A 14,976-nucleotide genomic window follows, 5' to 3' on the forward strand; every position below is an offset into this window, starting at 1 on the left:
GTCTGCACAGCGCCCAGCAGAACTCAGCTCCAAGCACACAGCTCATCTTTCCTTCACGCTGCCGCTGAGCCCCACTCGCTCGCACTGATGTGCTTTGCCTTGGGCTCAGCGGTTGGTGAGAACAGGGACTGCACCCTTCGTCCTTGGGGAGGACTTCGGAGCATTTCCAGAGGCTGAATGGGTGCCCCGAGATGCTCCTGCCCCTGTGGAGGAACTGGTGCTGGTTGCGGGGCACCATAGGCAGAGCTGTGCCCAGCTCTGTGTCAGCGCCCTCCTGCTCCCCCAGCACCACTGAGGGGGGGCTGGGGTGTGAGGGAGCTGCAGTATGCGCTCCTTGCTCACGTTAGCTCCTTTCCCTGACCCCTCAAGCTCTCCCTGGCCTCCCTGCTCCTCAGGGCTTCAAAGAGCTCAAAATGGCGTGACAAAAGGCGGGGTGAGGATCAGGGACGAAGGGCCCTGCTACCATACGCCTCCGAGAAACTTGCACACCCTGTAGGAAACAACTCTGCTGGGATTCGATTGCAACCTCACATCCAGCTGAGGAATAATTTATTTCAGTTGCCTAGGCAGGGATCTGGCTGCCTGCAAGCCCCCTCTGTCTGCCCGAAGGGGGGCAATAAATCCACCATCTCACCCAGGGGACAGCAGCCGAACGGCGACAGCGCCGGCCCTGCCCTGCAGCCCTGCTCCCTCCCAGCCCAGCGTGGGGCTGAAGGGGCCGGGTGCTGCCTCTCAGCCTCCGCCACTGGCAGGGTCCCCCCCCGCCGGCCCCGTCCCCGGCCGTGGGAATGGAGCTGGAGCTCGGCACCCCGAGGTGGGCTCACCCCCAGCCGCCAGCAGTGCTTAACTCCCTCCGTGCTGGCGGGCAGCGCTCCCCAGAGCCGGTGGCTGCCTCGCTGCTGGCTCCATCATCTCCAGGACTGTCCCCATCCCGCTCCCCCAGCCGCCACATCCCCCTCAATGCCAGCCCCTGGGGTCTGGACAAGCTGGGGTGTGAGGAGAGCCAAGGCACAGCTTGTAAGGCGTTTGTGTCCTTTCACGCCACACAGAAGCCCTGGGGAGCAGCCCTCACTCCTCTGGTCAGGCCTGGGCCTCAGCCGTCCCCCGGCGTGTCAGGAGTTAAGTTCGCATTTCCATTCTCCTGACCCGCACCAACGCCGGCTGAATATCGAGCTATTCTTTGCAGCCTGATAAAGCATGAGAAAGCTGAAGGCCTCACACACTCCTCCTTTCACAGCTTGGCCGCCTGCCCGCGAGCTGTCACTCCCTGGCACCCGGGGGCAGGGGGAGCGGAGGAGGCCGAGCCGCAGCCAGCTGTGGTGAGTCACGGCCCGACCCTGCTCCCCGGGGAGCCGCATCCTGCCCGCGGACCCTGGGCCTGCTGCTGTCTTTCTTGGAAGCCATCCTGCCTGACAGGGGGTCCCATGGCCACAGCCACGGTGCCCAGTGGCTCCCAGCAAGAGCCCAGTGCGAGCATGGCTCTGCCCAGCAGCTGGGTGGGAGCCTGCCCGCAGCACTGCTGTGCCTGGTCTGGTGCTGGCTGCTGGTCTGCATGACAGGGAAATTCCAGAGAAAGGCTCAGGAACAAGATCTGATTTGAAGGACAGTATTTACCCATCCATGCACCACTCATGCAATATTCATTTTGGGTACTGATTCCCACTGCAGCCCCTTCCTAGCCCCCTTCTCCCCCTCACTACCATATCTAACCCAATAACCATGTCTGATCTGAGCTGCTCCAACCACCACCGACACCCACTCTTGTTTATTTTGAGGGGTTCCACCATCATGGATTTCACCCTCCATTTCCCCCTCCATTCTAACACACGGCACCAGAAGGAAACACACCCAGATCTCAGGGTCAGGAGTCCCAGACAAGAAAGCAGCTGGGACGGCACAGGAGCACCAAGGCCATCGCGTGCCTGCCTTGTGCTAGGGGCACATCTTTGGAGAGCGAAGCCTCTGCAAGGTAAAGACATCGGCTGCTGGCTTTCTAAGGAAGGGATGTTCATAAACTCAGCCCCTTGGACCATCAGCTTGAGCACAAACTACCACCTGGCACAGGGGATACTTCCCCTCACCCATTTGTCTCCTGCGGAGACGGGTGCTCAGTGCACAGCAGGCACAGCCTCTGCCAGATAACATGCTACATATGGCTAGCTTTATCCCTTATGAGACATTTATGGCATGTTGTAAGGTTTCTGTTGCACTTTATACATCTGCATCAGAAAGCATCTCTTCCACAGCACCTGCAGCTACACTGCCAGCATACTGAAAAGATTAACACATGGAGCATCCCTAAGTTAGCAAGTTCTGGAAGTCTGGTTACCCCACGTGAAAAGCAAATGAAAACCCTCCCTGGCCATACAGACACACAGACTATTGAGCTGCAGGAACGCTAACCCGTCCAGCATCGCCCTCCTCTGCCACAAGGATCTCTAAATGCAAAGCTTAATAGAAACAGTTAACACCCCGAGCCCGGCTCGGAGCCATCTGAGCTCTCTATGTAACATAATCCCGTTAATAACGCCCAGAATAGCACTCAGGAGTCCTGGCACAAACTAAGACCTCACTGTACCGAGCGTTGTGTAGATAGCTGTAGCGGTGCCGTTTTCTCTTCTGTAAAATTACTGAGCACCGTACATGGGAACCAACCATAACCCGTATTTTACAGAAGTTAGGACACAGGAGAGCAATGTATACTTTTCAGATGTCTTTTTCTGGCAGCTAAATCAAGCGAGCGGCCGGGGGGAGGGAGGCAGGAACACTGAGGTTACTCTCTCCCCACAGCAGCCAGGCAAAAGCCCAGTTCAGCCAAAGCTCACTGAGGCTCTTTATGTTCCCGGCCAGGGACAGAGGTCACTTGTAGAAGACTGAACCAGGGCTGGTACGAGACTGCCTGCTACGCACGCAGGCACAAGAACCCAAGCCGTACCCATCTCTGTTCTTTTGGGAGCCCATCCCAATGCTGCTTGCAGTGCCTTCGCTAAAAACACGCCTTTTAGCTCCAAACTGAAGTTTGCTTTGAATTCCTCACGGTCTGAGGAAAGGAAACCCATACACAGGCTCTGTGAAGAAAGTAATTACTTCTTTGTGTTAGCCAAAACATTTAGGCACATTCTTTTGACTCAGATTTTGGGATAATTTCCGACAGTAAGTACAGATTAAGTCCATCTTTGAGCTGATCTTCCTGTGGTCCTCTTGAGGTTCACACCGTGCAGCGAGTGCCGCAGCCTGCACACACTTCCCAAGCATCCAGAAGTCACAGCTTCGCAATTCATTGACTTTAAGAGGCACCAGGTCACACTGTCTGGCCTTCAGCTGATCACAGTTCACGAGCTTTCTGCACATTTCTGGCTTGGGGACTGCGTGTGTTGGAAGTGAATAGAGTCTAGATGCCTTCTGGCAAGATGCCTGAGGCAAAGGCCTCAAGAGAGAAATCTACCATTTCCCAGGCTGATACAAACGGGCAGGCATCCCCTTGCTTCAACTTTTATTCCCTGTTTGTGAAAAGGCCGAGGGAGCTGGCAATTGCGAGGGGGAATGGAAGAGCTGCAGGCTCCAAGACAGTTGCAAGCAGCATGCTCTAACATCTCACAAGAGGAAACAGAAGCAGGTAGCTGAGTACTTAAAAAAAAAGAGTCCTCTGCAGAAACAGGGTAAATACCACTGCAGAGAAATCTCTTAATACAAGTCGCTCCTTCCGATCTGCACTAACCTGAATGCCGCCCCGAGGCAGCGAGAGAAAACACTGCGCCGTGGTGAGCAGGAAGGGGCTATGTACAGGCACGAGCAGGAAGAGCTGTGTTTGAAGAAGGACATTCTCTCGGCTAAAAAAAGCAGGGTTTTCTGCACTGTTTTGCCTTTCCCCTGCTGTTTTCCCAGCAGAGAGCAATCCCACCAGAGCCTGTCCCGCCCCAGGACGGGGCTCCCCAAGGGCTGCTCAAAGGGAAAGGGACAGAGCCAAAAGGGCCCTAAAAATGATCCTGCAAAGGCACCAGTGCCAGCATGTTCTCCTGAGATCGACAGGACAAGAGGAGAGGCAGGAAGAGAAACTTTGACAAAGCTGTTTCTTAAACCAGCTTTACAGGAATACAGTGGAACAGGGTAGGGCCATGCGCGAGGGGAGACTGAACAAGTTAATAGCTAACCAGCAAAACTGCCACAAGAGACCACAAGCTAGGAGACATTTCAGCGAGAAACACCCAGTCTAAAACTGCCCTCCACAGCCCAACTGGGAGCCGCTGCTGCTTCTTCTCTTGCTGCACCATTGCAATGTGATCACAGCTACAGCACTATCATTGCCCCCTGAAATGCCTGTTTCTCTAAGAGGAGCTCATATCCAAACTAACCACCTTTTCCCATTTTAAGTGCCGTGATCGATGAGGATCTGAGAGTCTGGTTTCTGGCCTTGGCACTGAAAGTAACTGCTGGGAAAAATGTTAGCAGAGATTTCTGCCGCAACACTGGGGAGCAGAGTCTTCCAGCTTCTTGAAAAGGTAGCACGTACCAGGACAAGCCCGTACAGAGGTGCAGCAACAGCAGAAGTGGAAGTCCTGCTGCCGGGGTGGACATTCCCTGCGCTGTCGGTGGGGGAAAGGGTGAAGCTGGCTGCTGCTTTACCTGTAGTCACTCAGGAGACAAGCCACCGAGACTTACAAAAATTCCACTGCTTTCATGTAGAGCAGTTTCCAGGAAGATTTTTCATTAGGATATTCTTGGCTGTTGGTTGAATAACTTCTTTGTTCCAGAATACAGATTTTTTTAAAAAGGGGGGGGGAAGCCTCCCTACTATTGCTTTGCCATTCAAGACATTGTCATTGTCACCTTTCACATGTGTAAGCATAAAAGACAGCAGCAGCTGAGCTGCGGTAATTAGGAAGGAGAGATGTGCAGGCCTCGTCTCACATCTTTCTATTAAGATGCAGTTTACACTTTGGCAGGTTTTTCAGTCCCCAATGAAAAGGTGCCATCTTCATCTGCTCCAGCAAGCCATCCTCATTTCAGGACTCTTCAAATAGTTCTGGAAAAAGCAGTGCTGCCTCCCCTCACCCTGCTCGGTCAGGCCAAAATGCAGCCACAAAACCATTAGTCCTCTTATCTCCAGGAACATAGGAATACTGGCTCTAGACCTGTTTCCATGACACCTACTTCAAAAAGTTTCCCATTTTATTCAAGCGCCTACTGAATTAAAACTTACACTGCTCTCTCCACTTGCAGCAGGGAAGCTGAGAAGGATGGGACCGAGTTCATTTAATTCTATTCACAAGCTCCCTTCCTGAGGAAAGCCAATAACTTTCGGAGAGTCTCTGCAGACTTTGCTCCACCGCTTTGCACGCTGAAGAATGGCTGGTTGGTAATCCTCTTTTCACTCAGTGAGCACAGACCCAAAGGTTTTCATCCCTGTGAGCTCAGAAATTTCCATTTCCATTTAAGAGAGACATTTTCCTGGCAGTTCTCAAAAGATGCATTTGTAAAATAGGAAACAACCTCAAGGAATGCTAAAGCAAAGGAAGAAAGCTGTACGTGGAAAGTCTTTCTACCTCAGCTAGGAAAGGAAATTCCTTCCCAGCACTGATGCCCCATAAACACAGCCTACTCTGCAACTACCAAATACCGGCTCAACACAAAGTGACTGGCTGCCCACCCTGCCTTGTGCAAACACCCAACAGTTTCCTCAGTATTGCTTTCAGATCAGCTGGGGTAGCAGCCACGAAAAATCACAGAAGAAAGTTCAGACACATACTTGGGTGCATATGCCAGACAAGAAAGGAAAATATGGGGTGTAGGGTGGCTGGGACAAATTATGGAGAGGCGAGGGTATTCCAATGAACTCACTACAGAATACACGCTTGCATCGGTGGTTTTTAAACTTGTGGCTTGCAGACTTTGGTTGTCTGTAAAGGTAATTAAAAAAGCAAATCCATTGCCATATCTCTAATGGAAAATGTTTAGAAGTCTGTGAACCCAAAGAGGTTGAAACTTTCTTCTTTCAAGTGCAAAACATTCAGATGGCCCACAGCCAAGTCCCAGAAAAAAGCCCTAGTCAGTAACTCAGGAATGCCAGCTCTTAACACAAACCAAAAGCACACAAACCCTCCGGTCGGGCAATTCAGTGTCATCTCCCACCAAAAAACTCACTTAAAATTGCACTCTTAAAATTCCAGCTATCATCCACCTCCTTGACTCTGCGCCAGGGAAGCCTAACTGGAGCTCCCTAAAGCCGTCAGCTGAGCGAGCCATTTTTCTTACCTTGCTTTGGGGAATTCCTGCTTCGCGTCTGTGTAAAGAGAAACGAGAAGGCTTCACGCCGCTCCGGGCAGGATCCCTTCCATCACTCCCAGCTCCTTAGCAGAGGCATTCCTGAGGCGCACTGTGCCCTAATAAATCAACACAGCCGCCCCAGGTTTCCCCGGCAGCTGGGGTTCTGCAGGAAAGGCAAACATCTCCCCAGCTAAAGCAAACAGGGCTGCAGAGCCCCTGCTGAGCACATGGCTACTGTCAGAAGAGGGACGGAGCGAGAAGGTGGAGATCAGAAGGCATCTGGCTGACAAAAGCCAATCCAGCTCGGGGGCGGAAGATGGCCATGGTTCTGGCCCTGACCTAGGCATTCCTCTGACCAGGGATGTGCTTGCCAAAACGTTTTATTGGAGCAAAAACACCGAACTTCGCTTTCAGAGCAATGCCCATCCTGCTCCTGACGTGCACAGTAGTTTTGCCTTTAAGAAGAGCAGTTACTTTAGCATTTAGGATCCTCATGTAACAGATCCTGCACAAATACAGAACAAAAATAGCCCCGTCTTAAACAACTTATAGCTTAATTCTAAAATAAACGAAGACAAAGGAAATGGTACTGATCAGTATGGCCAGCAGTTAGCTCAGCAGAACAAGGACGCTGCTGTTTGCAGGGGCAAGGGAGGTGGGATTTTTTCTTTTTTTTTTTCCTCTTTTTTTTAAACTATTTAACAGAAAAGACCCAATGAAGGATTTTCGAAAAGAATAATTAGGTGGGTTGGCATACATTTATGAGCCAACCATCTCTCTCCCAGAGAAACCAAAACAGTATTTTTCAAAAGCAGCGCGAGGAAACAACGGGGGCTAGTGTTACCAGACAAACAGCAGACAGAGTCCAACTTCCAGCACCAAAGGTTGCTGGATTGCATGCGAACAACGAGATGGGCTGCTCAAATACCTCTTTTTTAGTTGCTTTTGGTGAGTAAGGAAAGGGAGTAGCCAAGGCAGGGCTGAGACAGCGAAACTAAAAGAAAGCAGGCACAAACCCACCAATACCTTTAAAACAAACCCCGTTTACTAAAACAAAGGCATCTTCTCCAAACACCCGCTGACAGCTGGGGTAAATATCCGCATTTCAACGCCTCCCACTCCCAGCCAGGGCCTCCCCGCAGGGGGTTTCCAGGCCAGCCCCAGCACACCAAGGGGCGGTGGGAGCACAGGGTAAGTGCCAAAAAAAACCCCATGGGTCAGGCCTGAGCTACACAACACACCCAGGTCTTCAGCTACCACAGCATCAACTAGCCGGCCTCCCCTCCGAGCCCAGTTTAAGGTGTATTTTCACCCCATGGGGAACCACCAGCTCCCAGCCTACGGGCAACTGCTTCCTTTAAGGGAAACCAGCTTATCCTACGTGTGGTTAATTGAGGGAGAGATGTGTATGTGCGCTGAGACACACGGCAGGCAGCGGTGGGGCGGGACACGGCGCGACCATCTCGCTGCTCTAGGCCCTGAGCTTATTCTGACCTTTTGGTTAAAGATCCTGCGATGAGGCACTGCTCAGCCCCAAGCCTGATCAGACGTCTGGGGAAAAAACAGAGAGCAAGGCATTGCACGTGAGTGACCAGAGCCACGGTATGATCTGGATATTCCCACCCACCTGCATGGCCCCCAAAAAGCAAAGTTCTTCAGTGCAAACATTGGCGGCGGCGATATGAAACCAACGTGTTAATTAGCAGCCTGCAGTCCGGCGCAGGACGGAGATTGCTGATGTTGGCTATTATACAGGCAGTCAGAGGCCAAACAGAACAAGTGCCACATTAGTTAACCCATTCAGAACAAAGTTAATAATTGGCTAATTGCAGGTTCCTGGAACGGACAGACCAAGGTCTGGTTTTTAAACCTCTTTTCTGAGAGGTATCTTAGCATACACTTGGTGCAGCAAGGTCTCCACCACACACACACCTCTGCTCTTTCTTAACATTCAGTCTCAATTTCGATGGTCAGCTTAAATTCAGGGAAATTCACTGGCTTGCATTACCTGAAGGATCAGACTACATGAACTCAATGACTTAACTGCCTTTAACAAACTATAAATTAGTTTTCAGCCTGTAAACAATCACAAGTTATTACGAAAGAATCGTAGACTAAACTACAATGTTTATCAGATTTACTTGTATGAGATTTTTGACATTCAACACAGGAGATTAATGAAAGAAAGCAACTAAAATGGCTTAAGTGCAGCTGGAATTTAGCAGTGCTCCTTGATGCAGATGGTGGTGCGTATACCAAATGCTTAATAAAAACTGTACTTTCACAGAAAGCTTACAATCAGTAAAGCAAGCACCGCAAGATAGGTTAGGCGGAGAGATGAGCCTAACAGTCGGAAATACCGTGAGGAGCATCAAGAGGATTTTAACCTCGGGATGCTGAAGTGCAAACCTTGAGCTAACACTCCTGCCAGGAGCCAGGCTCTTCACATGCAGGACGTACCAGTCCCACTGCATAAAGCGCTGGGACGCAAGGTTGGGGAGTCAAGAAACAGGGATGAGGGACGCAGCTGCGTTAGCCTTGAGGTTATCCTGAAGCACAGAACAGAAATCGCTGCCACAGGACCGGTCTGAGCCGTGTCATTCAAGGTTAAGGCCAGTCCACACGAGGCGCACGCCGTCCTGCTGTACCACCTGCGTCCCCACAACACCCATGAGCTCACTGCCGTGCTAGTAGCGTGCTCCAATGGCTCCATCATTCTTTCTGGCAACAAGGCCAGGCTAATTTCTCATTTGTTTGCCTTCTGCCACGAGCCATTAATTTCTTCTCTGCTGGATTAAAGAGCAGTTCCTCGGAGTCAGTTATGCACGTGCTTTAAGCAAGCCACCTCTCGATAGGTTTTGGCAACCAACAGATGAGTCCCATCGGGTCCGTCACTACAAGGCACCTTCCTTGGCTCTTGAATAACTTGGGACTTTCCCCCCCCCCCTATTCAAAATACCAGTGTGATTGTCACCTCCACCCCCTGCCGTCTTCTTCACAGCCACTGCTTTGGTGAAACACAGCCGGGGAGCGCTCGGCATCGCCGGCACACCGAGGCCCCTGCTTGCCTGTATCAAATGGATGTTATTTCACTAAACCCGTTTTGCAGCATAACGGAGGAGCTACAGAAATCACAGACTGCAAAGATTGTATCAGTGAGCTAACAGTCAATTAGCTGAGCGTAAGGAGAACACGTCTTTCTTAGACACCATGTAAGCATTTCTCCAAAAGCTCTAAGGAAAATTTCACCACCCAATCCCCATTCTGCCAAACACTTATGTACTATTCAGGATCTTCGAGCGAGAAAATACCAACAGACCCATCGTTTCCAGCCACGGTTCTGAATTCGCCATCAGCATTTTCTGCTTCTCTACTGAACCAACACTAGCAGCAGCTTTAGATTTATTTTCAGAAAACCGACAAAGTCCCGCACAACACAGAGTACAGTGCTAATGCTCGCTGAGGACACCCCCAGGAATATTTCCCTTTTTGACACATCCCCAGTAACCCATGATTTCAGAGGCATCAGCCTTTTTTTTTTTTCTTTAAATAATCATGAGGCACGCTGTTGATGTTGGCACAGATCAATTATTTAAACCATTGTACGGCTCCAAGTCAAACACCTTCAGAAGCACATTACACGAATGCAGTCACCTGCTGCCGTGTTCTCACCTGGCTCTTTCCAGCCGCTCTTTCTGATAATTAACACAACCCTCTGTATGTATCAGAAACAGTAACTACCCCTCATGAATCTCCCCAGAGACACGAGCTACTCGAGATCACTGCACAAAAAGCATCAAGCCTTTGTGGATGTCAGCCAACGCCCTCCCCGACCTCCACGCCACGAGGACTTAGCGCCCTTGCTGCTGCTGTTCCAGCAGAAAACAGACATGCGAACCCTTCTGTTTTTCCCATCCCCATTTATTAAACGAACAGATGCCCATTGAATTTCCACCTCCAAGCAGCATTCCCACTTAGCGACCGCCCTCGTGTTGTGCTGCGTGCCCAACGTGCTTCCGAGCTGGAACGGAGCACGTGGCAGGGCGCTTACGCCCTGGGTGCTGGCAGGACCACGGCTGAGCTCTGGGTGCTGGCCGGCGGGGCAGCACAAAGGGCTGTGCCCCTTACACCTCTCCGAATAAAACATCTCTGAGGCAACAGTGAGACACGTGGCTTTTATCAGCCCTTAACTCGGTATTTTCAAAGCAAGAAACAGACTTACTGCTGTGAACACCCCAGCCCAGCCACAGGGAACGCCAGCAGCTGGTGCCTGCCAGGGACGCTGTCCTCCCGCACGGGATCCCCGGCATCGCTCCTCGTCGCAGGAACACGCAGCCTATGGAAAGCTGGTGGCAGGGAAGACTACCCATTGGTTTTCACGGCAGAAAATCTGCCTGCGTTTATGCATGACTGCTCAAGCGAACCGTGCGACCGCTTTTGTTGCTCTCAGTGATCTATTCTTTCAGTGGAAACGCCGGGAGGAAGCCGTGCTGGGACTGGGCAGGGAAAAAGCCCCGCGGACACAGTGAATGGGACAGAAAATTCCCCTGCAATTTCGGTAAGGTTATTTGCAACGATGCTCCGCATTGACTGTTCTAGCAGCTTTTTGGGACACCTTCACACATCAAAGCCCAAGCCACACCACGGTAGTCATTGTGACTAAAGCTACTTTAGAAATTGATTAGACTATTGATTTTCTCATAGTTTAGATAGAGACAAAGTGACCTTTACATCCCACAAAAAAACAAAGGGAATTAACACATGTACACAATGAACCTCCATTTCAAACAAATTGTTTTGCTCCCTCAGAAGACAAGTTCTGTAACACTTTTTTCTTGCCTTGCAGGTCCCAAAAGAACAATTCTCCTTCCCCCACCTCAGCTTTCTGCCCCAAGCAGGCCAAAAGGACAACATATTTCAAGCATATACAGAAGACCAGCCTGAAGACAAACACAAGACAGATCTATAGGCCTACAGGTCACTAGGTGATAAGGAAATCAGTACTGATTTGTACATTATCAGTTCTACCTCAGTCTTACCCGCAGGTAACGTGGTATCACAGAGGACAGTGCCTGCTGCAGAGATAACAGCTTCATAAGCACAGAAAGTTTAAGGCTTTCTCCATAGCAAAAAAAGTTTTTCAAAACGTATTCTTCATCACAGAGTGCAGTAACAAGGATGCTTTGTGTGTTTCTACTGGCTGAAATCACTTCCCTCGTGAATAACTGCATGCATGTGATTTCTACCTGCTTACAACAAAGCACGCTGCATTTTGGGCTGAGTTCCACTGTTGGGACTTGCACCTCCTGGCGCTTCCCGCACGGTGCCCTTGGGGCTGCAGTCCCGGAGCTGGATGGCCAGGTGTCGGTTGTGTTTCGACAACCCAGCAGTCTCCGGAGAACACAGAGCGCTGTAATAATCACCGCAGCACCCATTAGGATTACCCTGTGTTGACAGCACTAGGAGGGAGGTAATCAGATGCATACCCAATGGCTTCCAAAACTTCAGGAGGCAACAGAGGCAAAGGAAGAGGATGCAACCTCAGAACCACAAGTGGGTAGTTCTCCTGCAACAGCTTTGCCCAGTGCAGCAGCATCCCGGGGCTCGCACGCTGCTGCTAACCACCCGCACCAGACAGCGATGCAAACCTTTGATCAGCGGCACAACACCAAACCACGTTGCTACTTAACCAGAAACCTCCACGTTTCTTGGGGCTGCACGAGCAGAATGCCAGCGTACAAGATCCCCCAGCAGGAAGCCCACCATCGTCATTATCTGGAAGGTAAACGCTATTTGGATGTTATTTGTCTGTAGCTAATGAGTCTGGCATTCATTAATCCAGTGCAAGAGCTGTTGCGATAGATGGTCTGTGGTGGTAGGATGCTGGGGATGGATTTGAATGGTTGACCCAAAGTAACATAAACCTGCAATACAGCCATCAGCTCGCCGACATTTTCCACTCTTTACAACCTTTATTCAGAGACTTCAGCAAAGACAGCTCTCCACAGTGCAGGAAAGCCCAGTTATGGAACAAGAGTTACAGAACGGGGGTCTTTCCTGGGCCATTAAGGAAAGCTTCGCCATGCCACATCCCGACATTGGTACTGCAGTGAAACACAAGTCACCTGCAAGGCCTCTGCGTGCCGTGGATAGACGGCACATTTACAAGGTTCAAGTATCCAGAACACAGCACTGTCACTGCAGCACACAGGAGCAGTTTAACGTACAGCGAGCAAGAAAGCGTGACTGTCAGCACCCCTCCAGAAGCCTGCCGAGCTCCTCGCTGCGGTTCCTGACACGGGCTTTCACCCCGCTGGCAGATGAGTTGTGCTGAGAAGGAAGGGGCCGCGGTGACTCGGGCACTACGAGGACAGAGACTTGACTGTCCCAGGCCCAGAGGAAGCCCAACAGGCTAAAGCAGCTCTTTCATCTGCTCCAGGGCAGCTGCTGCCACAGCCGCCCTGCCGGCACGCGCCGCCCCTGCTCCCCATCCCTGGGGCTGCAGGGAGCTGCCTTCATGGGGGTGCAGGGAAGGAGAAGCTTGCCCTGCTGCTCCTCATTCAGCAGCTCTGCACAGTCACAGTCACTGGAAGCAGAGCACAGCCAGGAGCTCTGGCACCGGGACGCTGGCTCCAAGAAGGAGCCCGGCACGCGGTGTCCCTGGGGGACCTGCCTGCCCTCTTGCCAACTCAAGTTTCGCCCGCACTGCCGAGAGGACAAGCTGGTAAGAGGTACCCAGGGCTGTTTTGTAATTGCACACGCTCCTCTGTAGGCTGTCACAACAAGAACTTTTTCCGGTTAGGTATCCTCAAAAGAAAGGAAAAGTCTGTATCAAGAAACAAGCAAACGGTAAGAGAGTTGGTGCCACTCGTTACAGTGAAAGCAGCCCCACGGAAATCACAGACATGCAAGGAAAACGCACCTCACCTGCAGCCAGGAGAAAGCTGCGCTGACATGCAGGACAAAAGCAAAAAGTCCTTGTGATCTTTGCCTTAAATCTCTCTTAACAGTGTCAGGCTGACATGAAGCCAAGATGCATCTCAGCTAAGCTAAGGATATAAATTCACAAACAGCTTAGTCTCCCTAGGTCCTTCAGCATTTCTGCAGTCTCATTTCAGCAATTTCTCTCAAAATGCTAAATTACCTAAAAAGAGCTGGTGAATAAACAGGGCCCCTGGTTACCGCTCCTCTGTTTCCCACAGCGGCACGCACCGCTCCCATACAATTAATTCCGCCGCACGCCTGTTTTACCATTCTGTCGGGCAGAATCAATCAGTAATGGACTGCAATCTGTATGCAGGAAGTCGAACAGCATGCAAATGGGGATCAAAACATTGACTGTGGGATTCAGAAGCCCGGGAACTGTTTTTGCACTTCAGTTCTCCAGCACACACAATTTTTGGCTATGCTAAGAGGCAGGAGACAGCACAGGATAAGTGAGAAAAGCTGACGGCTCTGGTGTGGGGAGGGCAGCAGGTGATGCCAGAAGAGTTACTGAACCGTCCCCGTATGAAAATTCACTCTTAGGTAATTCACAAGCAGAACTGCTCTCTCCAGCACTTCCAGGGGTAAGCCTGGTACAAAAAAACATTGTGATTAAAGCTGAAAGCATTAAAGAGAGTTGTTTCAAGGCCATTAACCCCAAGCCACTCAAAACCCTACACCACCTTCAGCAAGAAGGTCATTTCTGACAAGGTGCGGCCTGGCAGGTACAGGAGCATCTCCAAGGCCCTTGCTCCTGCACCTCCAATTCCTGTCTGAAGGACTTGCAGCTGAGCACAGAGCCCCCACGGAGCTCTGTCAGGAGCGTATTCTCCTGCATTTGCTTGGCCAATGGTCCTCAGAGGCTGGCGCTTCTTTACAGAAATTAGAGCCCAGAGACTCCTCACACAGAGGATGGGGATGGCCACGGTAAGCAACAGAGGGATTTTGAGAGCACAAGTTCTCCAGGAGCCAGGGCCAGAGGGGGGATCTGGCTGCGTTCCCGTTTACGGTGACTCCACGCTGAGAGCACGGAGGTCACAAAGTGCAAACCAGCGTGGGACAGGAGAGCGTTGGGAAGAGACTTTGAAACAAAAATCATTTTGGAATTGGCAGAGATCTTAAGCTGGAACTGCTACTTCTACATAGTAATTTTCAGAAAGATTACAGCAGGGTAAGACGTCAAATATACCCACCCTATTTATAGCATTACATGCAATTTAGCCAGGAAGCTAGTTCCATCAGCACAGACAAACGCCTGAACACAGCCAGCTTCCCCACCCGCACGGCGCCAGGCATGACTGCCCTCCTGCACGGCCGAGCTGCGTGGAAGGACGGGACCCAGGACAGACCGTGATCTGCTCCTGACAGCTCCAGCAGCCGTTTGAGTCCCGTCACTGCACCTCAGCTGCCAGGCACCGCTACGTTACGCTGAGATAAGCCGACACACTTGTTCGCCCAAACCCTACAGCTCCAAAGGCAGCACTGCCTTCGGATTCAGAATGAAGGAAAACTGCACGAGAATGAACAGCAATGGCTTGAAATTCTCTGGACCTGCAGATACTCTCACTAGAGGCAAATCCTTTTGGTTAATGATATTAATCCCGATGGCTTGCCCCAAACTTTAGGTGGGCACCTGGAGCGAGCGGTCGCACAGCTCCCAGCCCCTGGTCCCCAGCACCGAAGCAGCTCAGCCAAGCCACCGCCGCCACAAAGTCCCCACACCTATGG

At 51.2% G+C, this 14,976-nt stretch overlaps 1 protein-coding gene across 6 annotated transcripts in view; it reads right to left on the bottom strand.

Annotated features, from left to right (window-relative positions):
- Positions 1-14,976, bottom strand: part of PLXNB1 (plexin B1) — a 76,221-nt gene that overhangs the window by 57,394 nt on the left and 3,851 nt on the right. For 2 of the 6 annotated variants that reach the window (XM_013195385.3, XM_048071136.2), the window contains exon 1: positions 6,253-6,825. The exons of the other annotated variants lie outside the window; for them this stretch is intronic. The gene's annotated coding sequence lies outside the window, so the exon portion shown is untranslated. Of the gene's footprint in view, positions 1-6,252; positions 6,826-14,976 lie in introns of those variants that run through there. 6 annotated transcript variants of the gene reach the window in all.

Source organism: Anser cygnoides, chromosome 10 (assembly GCF_040182565.1).
Source record: "Anser cygnoides isolate HZ-2024a breed goose chromosome 10, Taihu_goose_T2T_genome, whole genome shotgun sequence".
Lineage (NCBI taxonomy): Eukaryota > Metazoa > Chordata > Aves > Anseriformes > Anatidae > Anser > Anser cygnoides.